This window comes from Protopterus annectens, chromosome 1.part1, assembly GCF_019279795.1.
Source record: "Protopterus annectens isolate FY-2018-M chromosome 1.part1, PAN1.0, whole genome shotgun sequence".
Lineage (NCBI taxonomy): Eukaryota > Metazoa > Chordata > Ceratodontiformes > Protopteridae > Protopterus > Protopterus annectens.
Genome location: NC_056726.1, coordinates 513,749,770 through 513,777,696, shown reverse-complemented (window position 1 = coordinate 513,777,696; position 27,927 = coordinate 513,749,770). Strand labels below are relative to the sequence as shown.

General features: G+C 39.2%; 1 protein-coding gene across 3 annotated transcripts in view; it reads right to left on the bottom strand.

The window, feature by feature from the left end:
- PDE7B (phosphodiesterase 7B) overlaps nucleotides 1-27,927 on the bottom strand; it is a 2,106,446-nt gene that overhangs the window by 268,511 nt on the left and 1,810,008 nt on the right. The gene's annotated exons all lie outside the window — the stretch shown is intronic.

The window sequence follows — 27,927 nt, the reverse complement described above, 5'->3', positions numbered from 1 at the left end:
CTTAAGCAGCATTTTACCTTTGCCTAGGATGATACCTCAATACAAAAAAAAAATGACTGACTTCAACAATTGGCTTAGTTTCTGGTATCATTCAAAGGGGATCCAGCATCTGTCAGCCTGGGATGACATGGTCGACAAACCTCGATGCTTTGCCAGAGGTGGTCTTCATCCGTCACCTCTGGGATTTTGGTTACTGGCTAAGGCCCTTGCCACCCCTATAGTGTCTTTTTTAGGCAATGTCACAAGAACAAAATTCCCAACGTAAAAATACTCTCTAAAAACAACCTCAAGATTATGCTGCTAAATGCTATGAGATTAAAACAGAAATTGCACTCACTGGAAGCAATCCTCATCTTGGCAGTTGCTGACATTTGTGCAGTCACTCAGACCTGGTTTAAGGCTGTGGAGAGCACCCCAGCTATACCAGGTTACATTTCCTTCCACACATTCAGACCACAAATAGAAGGCATGAGAACTAAAGGAGATGGTGTATCAATATTCATTAAAGATAAATACACCTCTAGATTGGTTGAACAGCACGATTCCCTTGAATTACTTCAGGTGCAATTGACTGTAGGGTAAGACCCCTCTTCAGGTCACTGCCCGCTATAGGACCCTCTCTATAAATCAGACCATCCACTCAGCCTACTTGGATCCACTTGAGCCAGTCATGAAACAACCAAACATCCTGGTTTTGGGTGACTTTAATTACACATCCATTGACTGGGTAAATTATATGTGTTCTAACTCACTTGGCCAAAGGGTCCTGGACTTCGTTAACTTCAATGTCTTGAACCAGCTGGTTGACACACTCACAAGGGGTTCAAACATCCTGGATCAGGTGCTCACCAGCATGGGGAACCTGTGCACCACCCCAGTGTGTGGCCATTCCTAGTGAGATATGACCACAAATCAGTCTCGCTAGAAGTAACTATAATGCAAGACCCCCCCCCCCCCATAGCAGCAACTAGACTAAAAAACTTCTTCAAGGCCAATTACAACCTCTTACATGACAGCATAAATAGCTTCATAGCCCCTCCCCCTCACTGATGGAACAGACACCTATGCTGAGTTATACACCAATGCTTTATATGAGCACCTGTACAATTGTATTGATTCTGCTATACCTGATGGAATCAAAGCAAGATCTCCAAGGAAAACAAACCTATCTGGTTGGCAACTGTCATTAATAGGCGATAGAATAGGAGAAAGAAATTGCAGTCTAAGAGTAGGAAGGAATGGTCTCAAAACTGGAAACACTCCCTCCTCAACATAAACAAGCAAATAATACTTCTAGTGAAGTCCTCCAAAGCTAACTATGAATCCAAATTAGCTTCCCTAACTAAGGATAACTACAAGGCATTCCTTAATTACATCCATAACCTCAGATGTAAGGCCCAGATTTGCAGTGAACTCATAGTTAACGGTACTACATGTACAGAACCTGTGGATATAGCAAAGCTGCTGACTGACAGGTTCAGTGAAAACTTCACTCCCTTGTCCCCACCACATACACCCCAAAGCATCACTAACACCTGTCTCCCACCTAGTATCTCTGAGGAGCAGGTCTTACACTCCCTGTCCAAGGTCAAAAACACAGCCTCTGTGGGACCAGACAACATTGCGGCTGTGTTCTACATGGGTTAAAACAGGGATTACCATCACTATTGGGCATGCTTTTCAATCACAGCCTAAGCACTGGCTTTGTCCCAGCAGAGTGGAAAACAGCTACTGTCATCTCTTTGCACAAAGGGGGTGCATCCTTGGACTCCTGCAACTATAGACCCATTAGCCTGACCAGCCTTATCTGCAAGGCCATGCATTATGGACATAATTAACAAAGATATAGGAAATCTCCAATTGCTCAACCCCACCCAGTTTGGCTTTGTCAAGGGGAGATCATGCCTGCTAAACTTGGTAGACTTCGAGACAGTCAGCAAAGCCCTAGACGAGGGCAGATCTGTGCATATGGCCTACTTAGACTAAACCAAGACCTTTGACAAAATTCCCCACTCCGGCACCATTAATAAACTCACCCAGCTGCGTTTCAATCCATAAATTGTCAGGTGGGTTGCAAATTGGCTCACTGATAGAACTCACACGGTCAGAATAGGGGAATCTACCTTCTCCAACAGAGCTGTAACCAGTGGTGTTCCACAGGGATCAGTTCTGGGAACCCTACTGTTTGGAATCTACTTCTTCAAAGCACAGGCTAAAACCAAATGACTGTGGCTGACAAAGTTTGTTGATGACTGCAAACTGGGAGTGATCATTGAAACCTCTAGTGATGACAACATCCTGCAAGAAGGTCTTACACAGACTAATGACTGGTGCCATTGTCATGGTCTTACACTTAATGCAAAAAAATGCATTATCATCTTCTTCAGCTGGAGTGATGTTCCTGCAAACTACATCAATAGCAATACTCTAAACACACAGTCAGTGGTTTGTGTGAGATCTGGGCACAAAGGTCAACAGCACTCTTAATACAATCATTAATTCATTGGGAGGGTGGCCTAATGGTTAAGGTGTTTGCCTTGCAAGCATAAGGTACAGGGTTTGAGTCTCACAAGGGATAATTGGCTAGGCTTAAAATGGCTCGCAAGAGCAGTTAGCTTAGTACGAAAATACAAATCATGTCTCCACAGTGGTGAGAAGGGCATTTTATATTGTTCATCTCATAAGTAAGAGCATTGCCTCCAGAAAAAAAGAAGTTATAATCCCCCTGTACTCTTCCCTCATCAGGCCAATAATAGAGTACAATGCTCCATTTGGTATGTTCCCTTCCAAATAGCTGCAGCAGTTGGTGAGACCACAAAGGTTCCTTACAAAGAAAATTCAGGGTCTTCAAGATCTGTCTTATGCAGACAGACTGAAATCATTGTCACTTTACTCTGTCTCATACAGACTGCTCAGAGGAGACCTGTGCCTTGCATATAGAGCAATCTCTGTCCCAGCTTTAATCGAAATGCTGCAGATTTACAAGTCAAATGGCACATGGGTCACTCGCTCAAAGGACCTTAACTTGGTATGTTACATCAACAGAACTTGCTGGAGAGACAGGGTTGTCTCACAGAGGTTGCCCCATCTTTGGAACAAACTTCCTATTCATGTTAAACAAAGCCCCTCATTGGGCCTATTTTAGTGTCATTTGGATGATTGGATGGGTAACTGGAAATTCACCTCAGGGTTCCACCTGTGTCCCTCTTGGACAGGGGCAATTGGTGCTGATTTTAGTGTCTGCTTGAACCAGACACCCTTGGGAACACTGGTTGAACTTAGCTGCACTTGTAAGGGCCCTGTGGCCATTAGCCTAGTAATCTCATATGATTCTAAGATCCTATGATCCTATGATCCTCACAGATCAATAGCCTGGTAAGAACCTATGAACCTATGAAGAAAATATTTCCAGCTTAGAAAACATTAGTAGATGAAATATTTTATAGATTAATAAAGGAGTGAAAAAATGCAAGAGAATGACTTTTAAATGAAATATTACTGTATGGCAGTAAAGAAAAAGGGAAAAATTATTTAGCAAAGCCATTTGTAAAAATACCTTCAATATGACAGTTACATAGTTGTAATTAAGGCTTGATTTACTTACAGTTGGTGTGGTTTGATTGAGGTCAAACCCCAAATGATCAAACAGCGTGAGCCATGTGTAAAACAGCCTTACCCATACATGGGAGTAGAGTATTGTTATTATAAAGTAACATTATTTAAGAAAAGATTCTTACCTTTTCCAAATAATGTCATTGGATAAATAGACATTAGTGTTCCTCTGTGGCTTCTTGGGTAAGGAGGTGTTTAAATCTTATATTGTGCGTGTGACTGGCATATACATGCTGATGCTTGCAGAATGCATAGTGATTAATGCCCCCTCCCAATATGGCTGTTCTATTTAAAAGTTGTTGCTGTCTGAATACATGTAATGCTTTCAGATAGCTACAGCAGTTAAAGTAAAGAATTTGTAACATAAAAATACAGCAGTTGTATTTGCTGTCAGTTCAATAGCCATGCTGAAATTAAGCATCACTATAGCTAGTGGCTAGTGAACTGACAGCAGTCACAGCTGCTTTTCTTAAAGACGCACTTCAAACAGTTTATCAACATAAACAGTACTTTCTGTTTTTGTGTTATGCAACAATTGTATTTCTGAAACTGTAAATGTATAATTTATTGACATTTGATTAAAAATATAAATGTGATTATAAATGTGCTTTTGATGGAGCTTTTCTCCCTGGGCCTCTGCTACAAACACATTTTAACCAGTCGGACTATCCCAGTCAACAAAAACTAATAAATAAATCAATAAATAATGGGTTGTTCCTGTCTGAATATAAGCTGTATATATTCAAACAGAAACAGCAGTTAAATAGAAAACTTTGTAGCACAAAACATAGCAGCTGTAAGTTGTATACCTTCAGACAGCAGTAGGTGTAACATTGAGAAAAATACCTTCAGACAGCAGTAGGTGTAACACAGAAAAATAGCTTCTGTTGCAAACTTTTATCTTTAATTGCTATTGCTGTTGCTGTCCAAGTGTACGCTATGTTCAGACAGCAACAGCACTCAAGGATAAGAATTCATGTCACAGGGAATCAGCATCCATGACTGCTCTCAGTTTAATAGCCAGTAGCCTCAGTGATACTCATTTTTGCAGGGCTATTGAACTCATTCATGAGTAATGCTGGATTAACAACAGGCTTGTTGATTGGTTTGTCCAATCAGCATGCACGTTTTAAAATATAAAAGATTTTGTATTGTAGAACTAAACAATCTAAAGGAAAAAGCAACAGGACCTGAGGGAATTCAGTCTAGGTATCTTATAATACTGAAAGGAGCTCTGGTATTACCAGTGACTAGCTTTTGCAAGAAATCATGACAGGAATATAAAAAGAGTACATTGATTTTCACAACACTGGAAACCAGATGGAGTCTGGAAATTATCACCCTATTAATTTAACTTATTTGTAAGAAAATTATGGAATCACTGTTGAAGGAAAGAATTTTGGAATTTGTGGAAGTCAGTGGGATACACGGCCTAGACTACCATGGGCTTACAGCAACATGTTATGCCAAACAAACATAACAGAGTTCTTCGGATAATTGAGGTAATGTAAGAGAAGTGCTGCAGATGTGACCTGGTTTGACTTCTGCAAACATTTGTCATAGTACCTCATATAAGGTTAGCGAACAAGTCAGACCGACTGGGAATAGATTCAAGGGATGTAGCACAGCTAAAAAACTGACCATAAAATGCACCAGAGATGATAAGAATAAATGGAATATACTCAGTTATGAGGGTAGACAGCAGTGGGGCACCACAGGGGTCAGTCACTGTGGCCAGTGTTTGGTCACTGTGTATATAAATGACACTGCAGAGGAACTGGAATAAAAGTATGCAGTTTTACTGAAGATAAAAAAATGTAAGAAGGAGCACAAAAGATGAAAATACGAAAAAATAATGAAAGGGATTCAGTCACAACAACTAAAATGGAGCCTGGGTAGATAAATCAGATGATGTAAATGCAAGCAAGCAATGTAAACAAAGCAGTGGGTGGGCTGTGTGACTATTGTGATGCACAGGGACAGGGAGAGGCAGCATGAGTAGAAACAATACATGTTTATCCCACTTTACAGGCAGTTCATAAAGCCTTCATGTTTTATTTGGTTCTGAAAACTTCAGCTGTGCAAAGACATACATAGTACAGTGCCTGTTCAGAGGAAGACAAGAGAAATGGTGTATTGTTTGCAGAAGATAACATACAAAATTACATGCAGCAGATTAATATGGTAATATGTGAAGTCATGGAGAAATTAGACATATATGTTGTGGGCAGGAATTAAACTTTTAAATACCATAAGAAGATTTACAGAGTTTTGCATGATACTTTTTAAGAAGATAAATACTATCTAGGCAGCACAATTTAAAGATACAAGTGTTTTTTTCCACTATCAAGGTGGTAGTGGTTGGAACAGATTTCTAGAAGCACTGGAGTCAAACGTAGTGACAAATTTTAGGAATACATGCAAAAATATGAGTGTTTTTGTAACCGGAAGGAAAATATGATGTGGGTTAAATGGAATTCATAGCTTATGAAATTGGTACAAGAAGGTCGAAGTAGGCTGGCTAAGTGGTTATTACAGGCTATCCAGTTCTATGCTTCTTTTAATGGTCAGAAGTCTTTCAAGAAAGTCAAGTACCTGGAAGTACATTATAAGCATTTTCTCATGAATTGCACTTCTGCTAAGTTATCAAGCGAGGTAAGGTATTCACATTCGTACCTTAACAAGTAGACTGAATAGTCACAATGTAGAAATGTACAGACCTAAATGATAACAGTGAGTTGGGAAATGATTCAACATGTATTCTGAACTTGATGGATTACGTTTAATTTCTCAGGTTTATTCTTATCTATGCATAATATGAGAATAGGACAATGGTTATCAAGCAATACTGGGTCCTCTTGCTTACGTAGTAGAACACTCCTTATACGGGTTTTCTAGAACTGACATATTTCACGTATTTGTCAGTAATTATATCTTCCAGTTGGATAATTATTTTGTTTAACATCAATATATGATCAATTCAGTTACATATAAATCAAACTGTTACTGTTTATTTACAGTACATGCTCTATCATGCATTAATTCATTCATCAATCCTTTTCCTAGTTTTGCACATGGGGTCAGGGTGTCACTTCAACAGTGACAATCATCTAAAGCCAAGGTTCACACCACCATGTGGCTAGGCCTACAGTGGTTGTTCTTCCAAAACATATACTTACATGCACACCTATGGCCAATTTAGATTGTCCATTCCACCTAATGCATGTCTCTGGAATTTGGAGAGAAAACCACAGTACCCAGAGGAAACCCACACGAACACAGGGAGGACATGTAGTCTCTGTACACAAAACACCCCAGCCAAGAACTGAATCAGAAAACTTGCTGCGAGGTGACAGTGCTATACACTGTGCCTCACATGTCTCATCACTCATGGCGACAGGTAATTATAAAGCAGGTCAGAAAAAGTGATCAGACTTCCATACTGACATTATATGATAAAGTTAGTGAAATAAATTATACACCAGTAAAGAAAACATTGTACACTCAGAAACAGAAACAGTATAAATATTTAACAACACTAATGTGGGCTATAAACTTGAGTTACAACTGAATATAACACACACAAGAAAATCTATAGATTGGTTACATACCTCTCAACCTCCTGGCACAAGAAATCTGGACAAAGCTGAAAATAATGGTAGTGGTGGGGGGCAGAGGCACAAAAATAGGACAGATTTTAAATATTGCTCTTATAAACTTAAAACATTGCTAGAATAACAAGTATTGTGTTACCTTGCATTTTCTGTAGACTATGAAGTCTGAAACTCAAATGTCTGTCATTATTTAGGGAATTCAGTCCCCAGGGAATTGACAGAAAACCACCCATTTTATGAAGGAATAAACCCAAAAAAAGAGGTAAAATCTGGACAATATTTGAAAATCTAGACAGTTGAGCAATATGCTTGGCTAACAGAGATGAAATTTATTGTGTATGAGAGTATACTGTTAAACAGTTCTACCATCAGGATTAACTTTCTAATCAGTTGAGCAAACAGTCCTCTCACAAAGTCTGTTTTAAGTGTGTGGGGTCCTTCCTCTTGGATGCAGTGACCCTTAACTATTACTGTCAGTTGAATATCCTGACTACCTGAATCCTGAGTGGGGAAAAGCAAGCCCAATGTCTCTGTTAATGGGTGACAGCACCCTAAAATATTATATAAGCAACTAGTCACCAACATATAGACCTCTTGCATTTGAAAGCAAACCAGAATTTGTACACAGCATCAGCTATGGCATGAAAGCAAAGCACATACATCAGGGTAGCGAGGTAACCTAGTTTAAACATGAGAGGATCGGACAAAAATGGATAAAAAAACATCTTTCTACATCAGTACTTCCTGCCCTACTTCCTGACGAAACTGTCTTACATGGCCCAAATGTTTAAAAACACTAAATATTGACTTCTTCAGATTATTTAATCTGTGGATATCTCTCAAGCAGATATTGGAAAGAAGTGGGTTCCTCCATCTTGGGCAGACATCATCAGGAATAGTGAACAAAACCAAGTAAAGAAATGAACCAAATGAACCAAACCACTTCACTGATGCTTGGTAGTCCAGGAATGGAGTGCCAGCACTCAAATAATTCTAAAGTCCTCGTAAATATATGCAAAGCTTTATTCACATCGATACAAAATAATAAAAGAAGGAAAATCAAGCGCTTTCATCTCCAGATTCGGAGACTTTATCAGGATAGAACAAAAACCATTAGCCATTCTATTTAAATAATTCGTAATCAGATATTAGACCACTCACAGCCTGTGACTGTCTTTCTATTGTATCTGAAAGAATGCTACTCTATTTTCCTGGGTGCTTGTATGTGTATTTATAGGTGGTATATCTATTTATTTTATTGTGAAGATGTACAATTATATGTCTGTCATAGGTTTTAAATATTGATTAATTATTTATGAGTTCTGGGCTGTGATTGGCCAAATATCTGATTATGAATGATTTAAATAGAACGGCTAATGGTTTTTGTTCTATCTTGATAAAGTCTCCGAATCTGGAGGCGAAAATGCTTGATTTTCCTTCTTTTATTATTTTGTATCGATGTGAATAAAGCTTTGCATATATTTATGTGGACTTTAGTATTATTTGAGTGCTGGCACTCCATTCTTGGACTACCGCGCATCAGTGAAAGAATAGAGAGCAAATCAATTCCACAACTACTGGTACTTCAAGACATCCCTCTTACTTGATATAAACTTGTTCTTTAAAAAAAGGGAAAGTAACCAAATGAAGCTTCCCCACAATTTAATAAATGCCAGCAAGAATCACTGCACACTTCTCATCCCAATACTTCCACAGCACAATTTTACCTCGAATCAAAAGGCCTAGAAAATTCCAGAACCGATTCTCAACTCCTTGGAGATGTGAGGCATACTTGAGCATGGTCGGTTCCTGTAGGTCCTTCAGTGTGTCTCCAACATATCCATTTCGTTAACTGAGGGATAAGGCATTTTGAGTAACAAAGGAAACAGTTGTGGAATACACTCCTCAATAAATTTGCTTCTAATCTACTTCAGAGGATTCCCTCAGTTAAGTAAATTCTAAAGAACAGGTGCAGGATAAAAGTTTGGCATAAGTTATCAGCCTAGATACCCCTCTCTGCCCCTCTCTGTAAGGAATCATCACTGCCTGTTTAAACACTTCTGCTTAATCCAGTACTACAGAAAGTTACTGGTCAGTATCTAGTTTCCCCTGTTGTGCTACAGAAAAATACTGGTCAGTAGATAGTTCCCCTGTTGTACTACAGAGAGTTACTGGTCAGTATCTAGTTTCCCCTGTTGTACTACAGAAAGTTACTGGTCAGTATCTAATTTCTCCTGTTGTACTACAGAAAGTTACTGATCAGTATCTAATTTTCCCTGTTATACTACAGAAAGTTACTGATCAGTATCTAATTCCCCCTGTTGTACTACAGAAAGTTACTGGTCAGTATCTAATTTCCCCTGTTGTGCTACAGAAAGTTACTGGTCAGTATCTAATTTCACCTGTTGTACTACAGAGAGTTACTGGTCAGTATCTAGTTTTCCCTGTTGCGCTACAGAAAGTTACTGGTCAGTATCTAATTTCCCCTGTTGTGGTACAGAAAGTTACTGGTCAGTATCTAGTTTCTCCTGTGGTACTACAGAAAGTTACTGGTCAGTATCTAGTTTCCCCTGTTGTACTACAGAAAGTTACTGGTCAGTATCTAGTTTCCCCTGTTGTACTACAGAAAGATACTGGTCAGTATCTAATTTCCCCTGTTGTACTACAGAAAGTTACAGTTCAGTATCTAGTTTCCCCTGTTGTACTACAGAAAGTTACTGGTCAGTACCTAATTTCCCCTGTTGTACTACAGAGAGTTACTGGTCACTATCTAGTTTCCCCTGTTGTACTACAGAAAGTTACTGGTCAGTATCTAATTCCCCCTGTTGTGCTACAGAAAGTTACTGGTCAGTATCTAGTTTCCCCTGTTATATTACAGAAAGTTACTGGTCAGTATCTAATTCCCCCTGTTGTGCTACAGAAAGTTACTGGTCAGTATCTAGTTTCCCCTGTTATACTACAGAAAGTTACTGGACAGTATCTACTTTCCCCTGTTGTACTCCAGAAAGTTACTGTTCAGTATCTAATTTCCCCTGTTGTGCTACAGAAAGTTACTGTTCAGTATCTAATTTCCCCTGTTGTGCTACAGAAAGTTACTGGTCAGTATCTAATTTCCCCTGTTGTGCTACAGAAAGTTACTGGTCAGTATCTAATTTCCCCTGTGTACTACAGAAGGTTACTGGTCAGTATCTAATTTCCCCTGTTGTACCACAGAAAGTTACTGGTCAGTATCTAATTTCACCTATTGTACTACAGAGAGTTACTGGTCAGTATCTAGTTTCCTCTGTTGTACTACAGAAAGTTACTGGTCAGTATCTAATTTCCCCTGTTGTGCTACAGAGAGTTACTGGTCAGTATCTAGATTCCCCTGTTGTACTACAGAAAGTTACTGGTCAGTGTCTAATTTCCCCTGTTGTACTGCAGAAAGTTACTGGTCAGTATCTAATTTACCCTGTTGTACTACAGAAAGTTACTGGTCAGTATATATTTCCCCTGTTGTACTACAGAAAGTTACTGTTCAGTATCTAATTTCCCCTGTGTACTACAGAAAGTTACTGGTCAGTATCTAATTTCCCCTGTTGCACTACAGAAAGTTGCTGGTCAGTATCTAATTTCCCTTGTTGTACCACAGAAAGTTACTGTTCAGTATCTAATTTCCCCTGTTGTACTACAGAAAGTTACTGTTCAGTATCTAATTTCCCCTGTGTACTACAGAAAGTTACTGGTCAGTATCTAATTTCCCCTGTTGTGCTACAGAAAGTTACTGTTCAGTATCTAATTTCCCCTGTTGTGCTACAGAAAGTTACTGGTCAGTATCTAATTTCCCCTGTTGTGCTACAGAAAGTTACTGGTCAGTATCTAATTTCCCCTGTGTACTACAGAAAGTTACTGGTCAGTATCTAATTTCCCCTGTTGTACTACAGAAAGTTACTGGTCAGTATCTAATTTCACCTGTTGTACTACAGAGAGTTACTGGTCAGTATCTAGTTTCCTCTGTTGTACTACAGAAAGTTACTGGTCAGTATCTAATTTCCCCCTGTTGTGCTACAGAGAGTTACTGGTCAGTATCTAGATTCCCCTGTTGTACTACAGAAAGTTACTGGTCAGTATCTAATTTTCCCTGTTGTACTACAGAAAGTTACTGGTCAGTATCTAATTTCCCTTGTTGTACTACAGAAAGTTACTGTTCAGTATCTAATTTCCCCTGTGTACTACAGAAAGTTACTGGTCAGTATCTAATTTCCCCTGTTGCACTACAGAAAGTTGCTGGTCAGTATCTAATTTCCCTTGTTGTACTACAGAAAGTTACTGGTTAGTATCTAATTTCCCCTGTTGTACTACAAAGAGTTACCGGACACTATCTAGTTTCCCCTGTTGTACAACAGAAAGTTACTGGTCAGTATCTAATTTCCCCTGTTGTGCTACAGAAAGTTACTGCTCAGTATCTAATTTCCCCTGTGTACTACAGAAAGTTACTGGTCAGTATCTAATTTCCCCTGTTGTACTACAGAAAGTTACTGGTCAGTATCTAATTTCACCTGTTGTACTACAGAGAGTTACTGGTCAGTATCTAGTTTCCTCTGTTGTACTACAAAAAGTTACTGGTCAGTATCTAATTTCCCCTGTTGTGCTACAGAGAGTTACTGGTCAGTATCTAGATTCCCCTGTTGTACTACAGAAAGTTACTGGTCAGTGTCTAATTTCCCCTGTTGTACTGCAGAAAGTTACTGGTCAGTATCTACTTTTCCCTGTTGTACTACAGAAAGTTACTGGTCAGTATCTAATTTCCCCTGTTGTACTACAGAAAGTTACTGTTCAGTATCTCATTTCCCCTGTGTACTGCAGAAAGTTACTGGTCAGTATCTAATTTCCCCTGTTGCACTACAGAAAGTTGCTGGCCAGTATCTAATTTCCCCTGTTGTGCTACAGAAGGTTACTGGTCAGTATCTAATTCACCTGTTGCACTACAGAGAGTTACTGGTCAGTATCTAGTTTCTCCTGTTGTACTACAGAAAGTTACTGCTCAGTATCTATTTTCCACTGTTGTACTACAAAACGTTACTGTTCAGTATCTAGTTTCCCCTGTTGTACTACAGAAAGTTACTGGTCAGTATCTAATTTCTCCTGTTGTACTACAGAGAGTTACTGGTCAGTATCTAGTTTCCCCTGTTGTACTACAGAAAGGTACTGGTCAGTATCTAATTTCCCCTGTTGTACTACAGAAAGTTACTGGTCAGTATCTAATTTATCCGGTTGTACTACAGAAAATTACTGGTCAGTATCTAATTTCCCCTGTTGTACTACAAAAAGTTACTGGTCAATATCTAATTTTCCCTGTTGTACTACAGAAAGTTACTGGTCAGTATCTAATTTTTCCTGTTGTACTACAGAAAGTTATTGGTCAGTATCTAGATTTCCCTGTTGTACTACAGAAAGTTACTGGTCAGTATCTAATTTTCCCTGTTGTACTACCGAAAGTTACTGGTCAGTATCTAATTTCCCCTGCTGTACTACAGAAAGTTGCTGGTCATTATCTAGTTTCCCCTGTTGTACATCAGAAAGTTACTGGTCAGTATCTAGTTTCCCCTGTTGTACTACAGAAAGTTACTGGTCAGTATCTAATTTCCCCTGTTGTACTACAGAAAGTCATGGTCAGTATATAATTTTCCCTGTTGTACTACAGAAAGTTACTGGTCAGTATCTAGTTTACCCTGTTGTACTACAGAAAGTTACTGGTCGGTATCTAGTTTCCCCTGTTGTACTACAGAAAGTTACTGGTCAGTATCTAATTTCCCCTGTTGTACTACAGAAAGTTACTGGTCAGTATCTAGTTTCCCCTGTTGTACTACAGAAAGTTACTGGTCAGTATCTAGTTTCCCCTGTTGTACTACAGAAAGTTACTGGTCAGTATCTAATTTCCCCTGTTGTACTACAGAAAGTTACTTGTCAGTATCTAGTTTCCCCTGTTGTACTACAGAAAGTTACTGGTCAGTATCTAGTTTCCTTTTTTGTACTACAGAGAGTTACTGATCAGTATCTAGTTTTCCCTGTTGTACTACAGAAAGTTACTGGTCAGTATCTAGTTTCCCCTTTTGTACTACAGAGAGTTATTGATCAGTATCTAGTTTCCCCTGTTGTACTACAGAAAGTTACGGTTCAGTATCTAGTTTCCCCTGTTGTACTACAGAAAGTTACTGGTCAGCATCTAATTCCCCCTGTTGTGCTACAGAAAGTTACTGGTCAGTATCTAGTTTCCCCATTGTACTACAGAAAGTTACTGGTCAGTATCTAATTTCCCCTGTTGTACTACAGAAAGTTACTGGTCAGTATCTAATTTTTCCTGTTGTACTACAGAAAGTTATTGGTCAGTATCTAGATTTCCCTGTTGTACTACAGAAAGTTACTGGTCAGTATCTAATTCCCCCTGTTGTGCTACAGAAAGTTACTGGTCAGTATCTAGTTTCCCCTGTTATACTACAGAAAGTTACTGGTCAGTACCTAATTCCCCTGTTGTACTACAGAAAGTTACTGATCAGTATCTAATTTCTCCTGTTGTACTACAGAAAGTTACTGATCAGTATCTAATTTTCCCTGTTATACTACAGAAAGTTACTGATCAGTATCTAATTCCCCCTGTTGTGCTACAGAAAGTTACTGGTCAGTATCTAATTTCCACTGCTGTGCTACAGAAGGTTACTGGTCAGTATCTAATTTCACCTGTTGTACTACAGAGAGTTACTGGTCAGTATCTAGTTTCCCCTGTTGTGCTACAGAAAGTTACTGGTCGGTATCTAATTTCCCCTGTTGTGCTACAGAGAGTTACTGGACAGTATCTAGTTTCTCCTGTTGTACTACAGAAAGTTACTGGTCAGTATCTAATTTCCCCTGTTGTACTACAGAAAGTTGTTGGTCAGTATCTAATTTTCCCTGTTGTACTACAGAAAGTTACTGCTCAGTATCTGTTTTCCCCTGTTGTACTACAAAACGTTACTGGTCAGTATCTAGTTTCCCCTATTGTACTACAGAAAGTTACTGGTCAGTATCTAATTTCCCCTGTTGTACTACAGAGACTTACTAGTCAGTATCTAGTTCCCCCTGTTGTACTACAGAAAGGTACTGGTCAGTATCTAATTTCCCCTGTTGTACTACAGAAAGTTACTGGTCAGTATCCAATTTCCCCTGTTGTACTACAGAAAGTTACTGATCAGTATCTAATTCCCCCTGTTGTGCTACAGAAAGTTACTGGTCGGTATCTACTTTCCCCTGTTATACTACAGAAAGTTACTGGTCAGTATCCAATTTCCCCTGTTGTACTACAGAAAGTTACTGATCAGTATCTAATTTTCCCTGTTATACTACAGAAAGTTACTGATCAGTATCTACTTTCCCCATCTAAAACATAAGTTGGAGACGTTGAGATACTCTGTAGGGAATAAAAAGAAAAATCTTAAAGACATTCACCTCTGCTTAAAGATGACAACCCCAACTTTATCCACATATGAGCCTTCAACATTATGATCATTATCATCATTATCATCAGCCCCCTTATCCCATTTTTTTCTACATGGGGTTGGGGTATTGTGTTAACTGTCACCAGCTCTCTCGATTCAGTGCTACACTCTTGCCTTCTTCAACACTCATGCCTGATTGTTGCAGATCTTCTTTCGCACAATCCATGCATCTCTTTGCTGGATGCCCTCGCTTCCTCTTACCTTCTTCCTGTCTGTCCCAAATCTCCCTCACCAGAATGTCTTCTGCTTTTCTACACATGTGCCCAAACCACTGTAATCGGTTCTCTTTGATCTTTTCTGCAATTGTAGCTACTTTGGCTTCTCCCCTTATGTCCTTGTTTCTTCATCTGTCCCACAGTGTGCATCCTACCACCTTTCTCAGGCACTTCATTTCCACATTAGTGAGTCCCATACTATGGGTACAACCTTATTTCCAAAAAACAGGGGTTTCCAACATCACTGGAAAGTAAGCTTGTGGTGCAAACTTTAGAAATTCTTGGCGACTAGATTAATTGGAAAACAGTCAGACTTTGCTTCCTTAATCCTGGGCCCAGACAATGCAGAGAAATGGTTTGTGTCATGCAGAAGTGATGCACAGTCTCTTTTAGGAACTGTGTAACAGCAAACAGTTAAGAACAGGAGAAGAACCTTTTCATCACTGTTATCTCACCCTTAGACGGACTTACTTCATTTGCCGCATACACCTTGCTAAGGGTACAGTAATCAGTAAAACAAGGAAGTGGAAAGGGTAGCCTAGCACATTACTTTCTCAGGCATGAAGGGAGAGAAAATATCCTAATTCATATGGAGTCAGCCCATGGGAGAGTGATGCAAAGCATGGACAGCAATAATAACTCATTCAGGAAAGCTGGTTGTTTCATCTCTGCCCATCGGTACTCTTAGTAAACAGACTTAGAAGGTTTTCCAAAATATATAAAATCTTCCACGCTAGGCAGAGGACTAGCTGTGCTGCTTTTATCCTCAATTTTGCAGCCGTAATGTGATGCATGCTAGAACATAACTTGACAAAGTTTGTCTGTGCCTGGTTTGTGCACCTTCTCAGCACAGGATGCATTGTTATGGCTAGAATCTTAACATATAACTTCACCTCAACATTTCCCAGAGAAATATATCTATAACTGTTGGGCATCAGTGTGTCTTTTGCCTGGCTTAGGGAGAACAGTGAGTAGAAAAGCTTTGGAGAAGCTCTGGATAATGTTACAACAGCATGCAGGCTTTACGTGGTTTTGAGCAATCCGCTTATAGGATGGGCCAGCAGTTCCACCAAGTGTTTATATAGTTCAAATAAAATGCCATCTTGCCCTTGGGTTTTCCTCTGAGGGTACCCTTCTAACATCTTCTATTTCCTCCTTTTCTGTTAAGGAGAAAACAATGAAAGAGCCATGGGACATGGAGTGCCTGAAAAAATTCTTCATTACAGAGCTGTTCCAAGAGCCGTGACTGTGGGATTTCTTAGAAATGCCTGCATAAAAACTTTTGAATTTCTTGTAAATATTAACAGGTTCCACTATAAATTGTCCTTCTACACTCCTTAACCTGGTTATAGCTGTCGTGCCTCTCATGCTCCTTAACCTGGTTATGGCTGTCGTGCTTCTCATGCTCCTTAACCTGGTTATAGCTGTCATGCTTCTCATGTTCCTTAACCTGGTTATAGCTGTCGTGCCTCTCATGCTCCTTAACCTGATTATAGCTGTCGTGCTTCTCATGCTCCTTAACCTGGTTACAGCTGTCGTGCTTCTCATGCTCCTTAACCTGGTTATAGCTGTCGTGCTACTCATGCTCCTTAACCTGGTTATAGCTGTTGTGCTTCTCATGCTCCTTAACCTGGTTATAGCTGTCGTGCTTCTCATGCTCCTTAACCTGGTTATAGCTGTCGTGCTTCTCATGCTCCTTAACCTGGCTATAGCTGTTGTGCTTCTCATGCTCCTTAACCTGGTTATAGCTGTCGTGCTTCTCATGCTCCTTAACCTAGTTATAGCTGTCGTGATTCTCATGCTCCTTAACCTGGTTATAGCTGTTGTGCTTCTCATGCTCCTTAACCTGGTTATAGCTGTCGTGCTTCTCGTGCTCCTTAACCTGGTTATAGCTATCGTGCTTCTCATGCTCCTTAACCTGATTATAGCTGTCGTGCTTCTCATGCTCCTTAACCTGGTTATAGCTGTCGTGCTTCTCATGCTCCTTAACCTGGTTATAGCTGTCGTGCTTCTCATGCTCCTTAACCTGGTTATAGCTGTCGTGCTTCTCATGCTCCTTAACCTGGTTATAGCTGTCATGCTTCTCATGCTCCTTAACCTGGTTATAGCTATCGTTCTTCTCATGCTCCTTAACCTGGTTATAGCTGTCGTGCTTCTCATGCTCCTTAACCTGGTTATAGCTGTTGTGCTTCTCATGCTCCTTAACCTGGTTATAGCTGTTGTGCTTCTCATGCTCCTTAACCTGGTTATAGCTATCGTGCTTCTCATGCTCCTTAACCTGGTTATAGCTGTCGTGCTTCTCATGCTCCTTAACCTGATTATAGCTGTCGTGCTTCTCATGCTCCTTAACCTGGTTATAGCTGTCGTGCTTCTCATGCTCCTTAACCTGGTTATAGCTGTCGTGCTTCTCATGCTCCTTAACCTGGTTATAGCTGTCATAATTCTCATGCTCCTTAACCTAGTTATAGCTGTCGTGCCTCTCATGCTCCTTAACCTGGTTATAGCTATCGTGCTTCTCATGCTCTTTAACCTGGTTATAGCTATCGTGCTTCTCATGCTCCTTAACCTGGTTATAGCTGTCATGATTCTCATGCTCCTTAACCTAGTTATAGCTGTCGTGCTTCTCATGCTCCTTAACCTGGTTATAGCTTTCGTGGTTCTCATGCTCCTTAACCTGGTTATAGCTGTCATGTGTCTCATGCTCCTTAACCTGGTTATAGCTGTCGTGCTTCTCATGCTCCTTAACCAGGTTATAGCTGTCGTGCTTCTCATGCTCCTTAACCTGGTTATAGCTGTCATGTTTCTCATGCTCCTTAATCTGGTTATAGCTGTTGTGCTTCTCATGCTCCTTAACCTGGTTATAGCTATCGTGCTTCTCATGCTCCTTAACCTGGTTATAGCTGTCATGCTTCTCATACTCTTTAACCTGGTTATAGCTGTCATGCTTCTCATGCTCCTTAACCTGGTTATAGCTATCGTGGTTCTTATGCTCCTTAACCTGGTTATAGCTGTCGTGGTTCTCATGTTCCTTAACCTGGTTATAGCTGTTGTGCTTCTCATGCTCCTTAACCTGGTTATAGCTGTCGTGCTTCTCATGCTCCTTAACCAGAAGGCCACAAGCCTTCCTGACATCTCTCACTGCTCACCACCCCTTAAATACAACATTCATGTAGCTCTCTTATAGTTTTGCAGCACCTCCTTATTTTTAAAAAAATTCAGACTCAGTGTTTGTAAGCCTCTGCCATCTCTGCTACCATGCAGTGTTGTCTATCATGCAATAAGCTCACATTTCCAAGTTAAACTTATCTCATCCTACCAGACTTGGCATACAGTTCACTGGATTGATCATTAAATACCATGGCAATGCCTGCTCTGTGTAAGAAGGCTTAATGGAGGGGGGGGGGATATATATATATATATATATATATATATATATATATATATATATATATATATATATATTTATATATATATATATATGGGTCTACTGTATAAGTTCGAAAATACACTTCTTCGAACTCACACAGTATACCCTGGGTTACGCGAAGTGCACTTAATCAAAAGTTCACTTTCGTGAATCCCGGTTCAGCGAACGGGCTACTACTGACTTTAGTGCAGTAGTTACGGACCTCAGGGTTAGGGTGCAGGTCATGATAAGGGGATAGCCCTACTAGCTATCCCCTTTCCATGACCCGCGCCCTAACCCCAAGGTCCATAACCACCGCACCACAGTGGAGGACATAGCATGTGTCACCTTTATACCAAGAGTTTGAGTTATCCAGGACTGGATTCATGGTGGCTTTGACATTACTTCCTACAATGACAAGGCACCTGGCCATCCTGAGATATTCTGTTTAAACAGGGAAGTATCAAAGGCTAGACTATCTTTATTAGAATGGATACGTAAGCTGCAAGAATTCTTTCTACAGGGTTTAAAAACATTCCTGCTACCCAGCTCTGTCTTCCAGTCATGCTTGTGGCCATGCTGTACTCTCCTTGAAGCAGAGAGATGACGTTCTAATTATGCCTCAGATGACCTGGTTTGAATAGTGACTCAGACACTGGAGGACTGAGACAGGCTGATGGCAGCTGGGGTGGGTGAGTGGAAGTGGTGGGCAGTGCTAGCTTTCCTTTACTGGTGGAGGGAGGAGGTGGGGTCTGCTATGGCATGTGGACACATACCCCAGCTGACAGAAGTCGGGAGTGCAGGTCCTTGTGGAAGGACCATGTGTGCAGTCCTTTATAAGCAGTGTAGCTGGATATGAATCATGTATGGAAGCAGGTATGCACAAAAGGCATGTATCAGCTGCAGTGGGGATAGAGACTGGGACTTAAGCTAACAAAAGCCCAGATGCTTGTCTGAATCATGTTTTCCTACAGGCAGTACTTGCTCACAGAGAATGGACTGGCCAGTCAAGTCATATGAGGGCTGATGGTTAAAATACAGCAGGGGAAAAACACAGATTTAAAAATGCCTGTGGCTGTTCTGCTACCTCCCTGATCTATCATGCACCAGGAGCTATACTCTTCTTTTAAGCAGTCTGACAGAACCTGATTCATGCCCTATGCTGTCCTTATTTTCTTGAATGAAGACCAAATATGCCCTGTATTTCTGGAAACGTCTTATCACATTGCGCTGTTTCTGAGGTGTAGTTAGCCCCTGAAGGCTTTAAGAGTATACTGCCATCAAAGCATCCACAAACAGACCACTCAGGTTCTAGGCATAAGAAATCATGTCAAATCAAACAATAATGACGGAACAAAAACGCATAATCAGGGTGAAATTTTAAATACGGCTCTTACAAATTTAAAAAAATTGCTAGAAAAATTGTTTTTGCTTTATAATGTATTTTCTTATAATGTATTTTCTGAATTATATGAAGTCTGAAACTGAAATACGTCATTATTTATTCACTTCAGTCTTCAATGATTTGCAAGAAAATCACAAATCACAAATTTTATGGGAAACAGGTCAAAATATGAGGCATAAATCTGGACATTTTGTGAAAATCTGGCCATTTGAGAAGGCAAGGCTACAAAAAACTATATATATTTGTCATCTAACTAATGTGTGCAGCAGACTGTGCTACTTAAGGATTGTTACTATCCAGTATAATATCTAGTAACAAATTTAAGCAAATGTTATGTACAGAGCACTAAAATTAATATTAAACACATGAAATGAACTGAGTGTCAGTATATAATACACAAATAGTCTGAATTTTAGAATAACAGGAAGTCTTTATAACCACAGACAGTTACGGGTTTAATATCCTTTATGCTTTCTTACATTCTAAATCTGGAACACATAACCCTCTCCTTTCTCACAGAGGTCAGCAAAATCAATTATTCTAGAAACTTTCTAAGTTTATAAGAGTAATATTTAAAAATTGTCTCTGATTTAGGGATTTTGCCCTCTCATTATTTTTTGCTTTGTTCAGATTTGCTGCACATAAAAGTTGGGTAGTATGTGGCAAAACACAACAAGAGAAATACATTTGAAGTCAGTCTATACTACTTTTCTTCCACAGTATTCACAAATATTTTAGGGTGTTTTTTATTTTGAAAAATATGTCTGTTGACAGATGTGATCTTCACTAAAGCATCCTTTGCAGTAAAGGCCTTCTTAGTGGTACAATGTTATGGGAGGGCTCATTAGGGCAGCTAGCTAATTTAGCAACCTAAATGTCCATCTATTCCTCATCTTCAGGTGCTAAGACTTCATCACTTTTCTTAACGGGCATCAGAAATAACTGATAATCAGGAATTTACATGGGAAAGGAGGTAGGGGGCCTCACTTTTGTATGTTAGTGGTCTAAACTGGTTGTGCTAGAAGGCTGCTTCAGAGACTAGTCCTCAGGCATCACCCCACACTTGTCAGCATACTTTGCAACTTCTTAGCATTAAGAAATCTGTGCACAGCTAAAACTTATGTGGTAAGGGCGACAAAGTCCCAAAATCATGTATAGATTTTTCCGTATTGCTCGTATAAACTTAGAAAGTTACTAGAATAACAGGTTTTGCTTTAGCATGCATTTTCTGAGGAATATGAAGTCTAAAACTCAAATGTCTGTTATCGTTTAGTGTCTTTAGTCTTCAGTGATTTGCTAGAAACCACAAATTTTATGAGGAACTGGCCAAAAATTTGGACATTTTCAAGATATGTACTGGCCTACTGAAGGTGATGCGGGAAACAAAAAGCCACTGAGGAATTACAGAGATACAGAACAAAGAACTATTTGAATGGATGGATAGAGGATACAGCATCCTCTGTTGAACATAACACACCTTACTGTGATCAACAATAAGCTACACTTTTATGTTTTGTAAAAAGTACACATAGGAGTAACAATGTAGATCTCAAAAACATGTTTGTGCACTGTGACCTAACAGACAACAGAAATGTATTTTCTGAAAATAGTCAGCTAGTTTGCACATCAAATACAGTTGTGTAATATGGTAAACAGGTAATTATTTTAGCAGGAACAGTGACAATTCAGCATTTAATAGACAGGTGTAAAGTTCTTGGCAAGCAGCCTTTGATCACATTTGGCCTTTCTTTACAATTTGCACAATGGTACATTGGTCAATTTCACATAATATTAAGTGTTCTTTGTACAATACTATAACATATCTATGAATCTCTGTTTACTATTTATTTGCTCATGCCGCTGTTTATAGTTTCCAGCTATGTACATCACTGAATAAATTACAAACCATTTTAACAGCATATTTAGAGAACAGTGAAATTTATCTTCCAAATGAAATGATTGGTTGAGCAGGATGTTATCAAGCATATGTTATAAATACTTCTGTAAAAAAACATACCTCATCTTAGCATCCATTTGAGCCCCACACTTTATGGCAGTGACAAATTAATTCAACTTTTCAAGTATAATGTGTTTAAAAAAAATTGAAGACAATGTCCTGCTCTGATGCAACATTTTTCATGTCAGTGGTGTTTTGCTTTAGTTGTTTGTGCTACTGTATTTTATATCATATACATTTATAACTGGTTGCACTTCTGATGGCTGAGTGCAATTTTGCCATTTGAATGAGTCTTGATACATCACATGTGGTGCATGGACTGTGTAAACCATGCCCTTGTAGGGCCCAGGTCAGCAACCATTTCAGAGTTATGATGGGTAGTGTTCCAATTGTTTGGTTTCACTGTAGCACTGAAACTACATTTAATCTCTTAATTTCTTTTCATATACTATTACTGATGAACATAGGTATGCTCAGTAACCTCAAAACCCCCCCAAAATAAATAAATATAGTGAACGTGCCTTTATTTACTGCTAAGTTTAAAACTTGTACATGAATGAATTTTACTTCTCAAATTTGCACCATTGAATCATGTATGCCATAAAAATGAATTAAGAGGAGAAGTGAAGTCTAACAGCAGTAATAGGGTCTGAATAATGCTTAGGCTAGGTTGATAGTAACTTGTCTCTCTTCAGCTCTGAATGCAGCTGAATCAGCATGTCCCCTGAGTACTCATGCAGACTTGTGTTAATGCTTAGAGCTGATGTCTTATTACTTCACAAGGCTGCAGTGTTTAGATGGGGCTCAGTCACTCTCATGATGCAGGCATAGGTGTAAATTTAGTATGAATGTTGGGGTGGATCTTCCTCCTTAGACTCGGGTATTGATGATAAACCATTAAGCTCACTCAGATGAATTAATTATATAGAAACATCTGGCACACTTTACACATTATAAAATACATTAGATGTCTATTTTAACTTTACAGGTGAGAACATCAGTGGATGAAAACTTTGAGTTCCTTCAGAACTCACATATAAATCAGCTGTACCTGCTCCCTCCTTGTACATGAAAACACTCATTGATGAAACTCTATGCATTCACACACACACACACACACACACACACACATATATATATATATATATATATATATATATATATATATATATATATATATATATATATATATATATATCTATAGGTGCATTGTGTGTGTGTATTTGTATTCCATTATTCAATATCAAGTCTTTATTCAAATGGGATACAAATGGAGTGCAATGGTAAGTTGGGAGACTTGTCCTGCCTATACCTCTCAACTGTCCAGATTTTCATCTCATATTTTTAGTCTGTTCCTCATAAAATCTGTGGTTTTCTGACAAATCACTGAGGACTGAAGTCACTAAATAATGACACACATTTGTGTTTCAGATTTCAAATCTTTAAGAAAATGCATGCTAACATGACTTCTGTTATTCTACCAACTTTTTAAGTTTATAAGAGCAGTGTTTAAAATTTGTCCCTATTCTTGGGCTTTGCCCCCCATTATTTTAGGCTTTGTCCAGATTTCTTATGCTAAGAGATTGAGAGGTATGGTCTTGCCCGCCCCCCCCCCCCCCATAATTATACATTTGATTACAGGCTTCTATCTCCCTCTTGCAGCTCTGTAGCACACTGACTTCTGAAGTGCTGAATGAAAGCCCTCTCTAGAGCATTACGCCAGACACCGTCTTAGTTATGAGTCCCATGTAGCTGCATAATTGCTTTTGGCAATGCCTTATTTTGGCCACATTAAGTAAAGCAGAATGTATGGTCATTTTTTTTGACTGCAGCCATTCTACTTTCCAGCAGCTGCTTTGCAAATTGTAAAGTGCATGTCAGCTTCAGCACTGCAGGACCAGATCAGCCTTATGATGGTTATAACTCTGTCCCCATTCTAAACTGAAAACATGAGAAGTGCAGCAGAAAAAGCACATCATTTTATTCTTTTTCCACTCAAAATGTATCTCTTTTTCTGATTACTACTTGCATCAGGGTGCTGAAAGCAGCTTTCTTTCCAATAAAAATGTAATTCTATGCAGCCATAGTTTGATGACTGAGATTTATGATGAATTGTTTGTTCCACAGACCCTTTTCAAGATTCTTTGTTTTATGATTACATTATCGATTTACTTCTTTACCCTGTGATTTTTCTACCTTACATACAGTCTTTCATAAAAGCCTTGATACAGTGAGAATTTACTGCAGACTCCAAGGCTTGCACATTTTTCCTTACCTGAACAATTGCCTGATCTCAACTTTAACCAGTTCGTAAACTTTGTCAGCTTTAGAATTCACAGTTAATCACTTTTCAAAACCTGAGCTTCTCCCTGCTCCCTTCTCATGGACTGTTCTTCTGGAATATCTTTTCGGCACTTACCTGATGACTGTCATTCTTCCCCCAGAAAAGCTACAAATGTATCCTCTACTTCCCTGATCTTTCTCAGCAAGAAATGTCCACAGTAAGAGAATTTCTAAGAGCTCTAGGTTTCATGGCCTCTTCTATCCTGAAGATTCCTAATGTTGGGCTACACATGAAAAAATACAGTGGTTCTTCAAGTCTGTTTGAGCTCAACACTCTCAATATCCATCATCTATCCATCCATCCAGCTATCTTATCCATCTATCCATCCATCCATCCATCCATCCACCCATCTATCTATCTATCTATCTATCTATCTATCTATCTATCTATCTATCTATCTATCTATCTATCTATCTATCTATCTATCTATCTATCTATCTATCCATCTATCCATCTATCCATCCATCTATCTATCTATCTGTCTATCTATATGTCCATCCCATCTAGCTTTCAGCTTTGTGAAGAAAGAACTAATTTGGTGGCCAGACAAGCCATATGCAACATAGGAGTCCCAGTCTATCCTCCCTGTCCCTCTTAGACAGTAGCTACAGATGATTCAGAAAGTTATTGAGGTGCTGTTTCTCTGGGGGCTATGGGGAGGGGGTCAAAGGGAACCACAATATAGACACAGTCAACCTGAAAGAGATGATATCTCTTATAAATGCCCTGAAATCTGTGACTCAACTGTGGTCTGCAGGCACTAGTGGGGAATGACAACCCCACTGTAAGGTTCTACATAAAACATTGAACAGAGCAAGATCTTAACCCTTTGCTGTCTGGTTATGATTGCCTGGGACATAGCAATTCATCACAACTTATTCCTCTGGGCAACATATATTCCTTTAGAGCAGAATACAGTGGCAGATTCCCTTTAGAGATCCAGGATATACCCTCACAACTGGCGCCACACCAGGAGGATGTTCCGCAAATAGTCCACTGCTAGGAAATCCCTCAAGTAGATCTGTTTGCTTCCAGTCTCAAAGACAATTGAAACAGTTCTGCTCCAGGACAGCCTGCACAGAGGCATGAAAGACAGGTGCATTTTCAACCTCCTCGACAGGGATGTTTCTGTATGCTTTGTCCCTTTTGGTCTCATTTCCAAAACTTCTCAAAATGTTAGGAAGGACTTACCAAAGATGTTATTTGTGGCTACTTTTGACCCAAACAACACTATTTTTCCCTTCTCATTCAACTGCCTAAGTGAAATCACAAGAAACATCTTCACAGAGTGCACGAGGGCTCTCAGATTTATCTGAATTTCCACAATCTCAACCCAACAGTTTGGATGATAGTTTTTTGATTCTTTTAAGGCACCTATTTCTGAGGATGTCAAGTGGTATTAAAGAAGGAAAGAAAACCTGGTACCAGAAACTCTTAATCTAATCTAAATAGAAAATATTTTGTCCTTGTTGCCAAAAGAGAGAACAGGACCCAATTCAAGTGGGAGCTCCCCTGATTCTTCAGTGCCTGTGCGAATTACTCAATTCTAGTCTAGTATACATTACATTTTAGGTACACCTTTCAGCCATTTCAACCTGCTTATCACTAGATCCCTCCTTGTCCTTGTCTATCTATCTATCTATCTATCTATCTATCTATCTATCTATCTATCTATCTATCTATCTACCTATCTATCTGTCTGTCTATTTATCTGTCTATCTATCGTCTATCTACCTATTTGTATTTGGAGCATTTCTCTCTGGAGCTCCATTGAAAATTGGCTTTGTTCTAAGTTGGACTTTCCTGGTAAACAATGTTAAAAAAAAAAATTCTCTTTTTTGAGTTAAACCTTTTAAAGTTTTTTTTTTTTTTTTGCATATCAGACCACCAAGGAAAAACTTGGGTTTTTAATTTTGTTTTGTTAAAACTAACAACTCCCATTTGAATCTGCAGCCAGCTAAATTTTTAATTTGGAAGACTGCATTGTTGGTGGCTTTAACTTCTGTTAGATAGTTATCTGAATTACAGGCCCTTATGTCTGCTCAACCTTTGTTGGTTTTTCACAAGGGCAGTGTAAGTCTTAGAACCAATCCCTGTTTTACGTCTAGAGTTGTTTTTGAGTTTACTCTTAATCAAACTATTCAGGGCCATTCCCTTTACCCTAATCTGCATAGTTTAATACTGTTCACAGCTGGACAAAGAGCTGCCAGTTTGTGCAGAGGGCACTACCACTGCAGGTCATTTAACAGGATCAGCTCAATGTTTGGTGACTTTTGCCAGGGGTCTGGAGAGACTCTGCTGAAATCCAAAGCATCCACTACTAAAATTGAAAAAAAAAAAAAAACAATAAGCACTGTGTGAGTTTTCTTTACATTTTGCTGACTGTATTTTATCATTCTGCTGCCTCATATTGCTGATTTTACTGTATTTTTCTACACTTTAAAAACTCTGTTCTGTTGCTTTAAATCGGTAGGTACACAGCATAGACTAGATTCAGATCTGCTGAATCTAGACTGTATTGTTACACTTGAGCACTATTCCAGACATCTTACATTAGGAGGGCCCTACCTGCACCCTTGTGGCAGAAGTGTGTAGTTTGAGCCTCATCTGAGTTGGAAATTACTGGATTGATGCTCACTGTGCGCTTTCCCATTGGTAGTTTAGCTTAAAAGTGTTTAATTTTGCCTGTATTTAAGCCTTGCAATTGCATGAGTTTGAGCTCATTTAAAAAGAGCTGCTCAGTATTTGATGATTTTTGCCAGAGGTCTGGAGAGATTCCACTGAAATCCAAAGCATCCACTGCTAAAATCAAAAACAAATTACCTTGTGAGTTTTCTTTGCACTTTGCTGACTGTATTTTATCATTTGGCTGCCTCATTTTGCTGATTTTACTGTATTTTTCTGCACTTTAAACAAAGCTGTTCTGTTGTTTTAAGTAGCTAGTACATAACATAGACTAGATTCATACCTGCTGAATCTAGACTGCATTGTTGTACTTGAGCACTATTCCAGCTATCTTACGTTAGGAGTGCCCTGCCTATACTTTTGTGGCAGAAGTACATACTCTGAGTCTCTTCTGAGTTGGAGATTACCGGATGAAAGCTCATTGTGTGTGTTTCCTATTGGTAGTTTAGCTCAAAATTGTTTAATGTGTTTAATTCCTCCTGTATTTAAGCCTCACATTTACTTGTAGCTGCACACCGCTCAACTAGGTTCAGCGGTGTCCTGTATAGAGGCAAATGCCTTGAGACAATTTTCTCCTAGACATCTGTTAGTAAACCCTCCCAAGCTTCCCTGCTGCATTGAGGGGAAACTTAGTTGCATACTGAGAAGTGTTGCTATAGTTTTCACACCTAGCCTTCAGTAGAATCAACCCCTTTGTTAATCGTAGAGCAAAATCTGGTGAAAATAGCCCACTCTCCAGTAGTAGTTATGGTAAAAAACCTGCCATAATGGATGGTCAGTTTTCAACAATTTCACTGGCCATCCTGATTGACATGGGTATCCTGAGGCAATGTGGGTAATTACCTCATGTATACTGACAATCACTTACTCCCAAAACAAACAAATACAATATGTGGCTGATGTAATTACACTAAGAATTTGGAATAAATTCTCTCACATAACAACAAACCAGCCATCAAACAGGTTAACAGCACACACACATTACTTCTCACACAAAACAATGTCACAATACATAAATCAACATACACGGAGGTGCTCAATAGAAGCCTACCAAAAGATCAGAAACCTCTCAAACGCAAACCACTTGCACACACTGCGAAGCAAATAGAATCCACTACACATAACAACACACACCAGTGTCTCAGCAAATGAGCCCACAAGGTAAAACACCTCAAAAC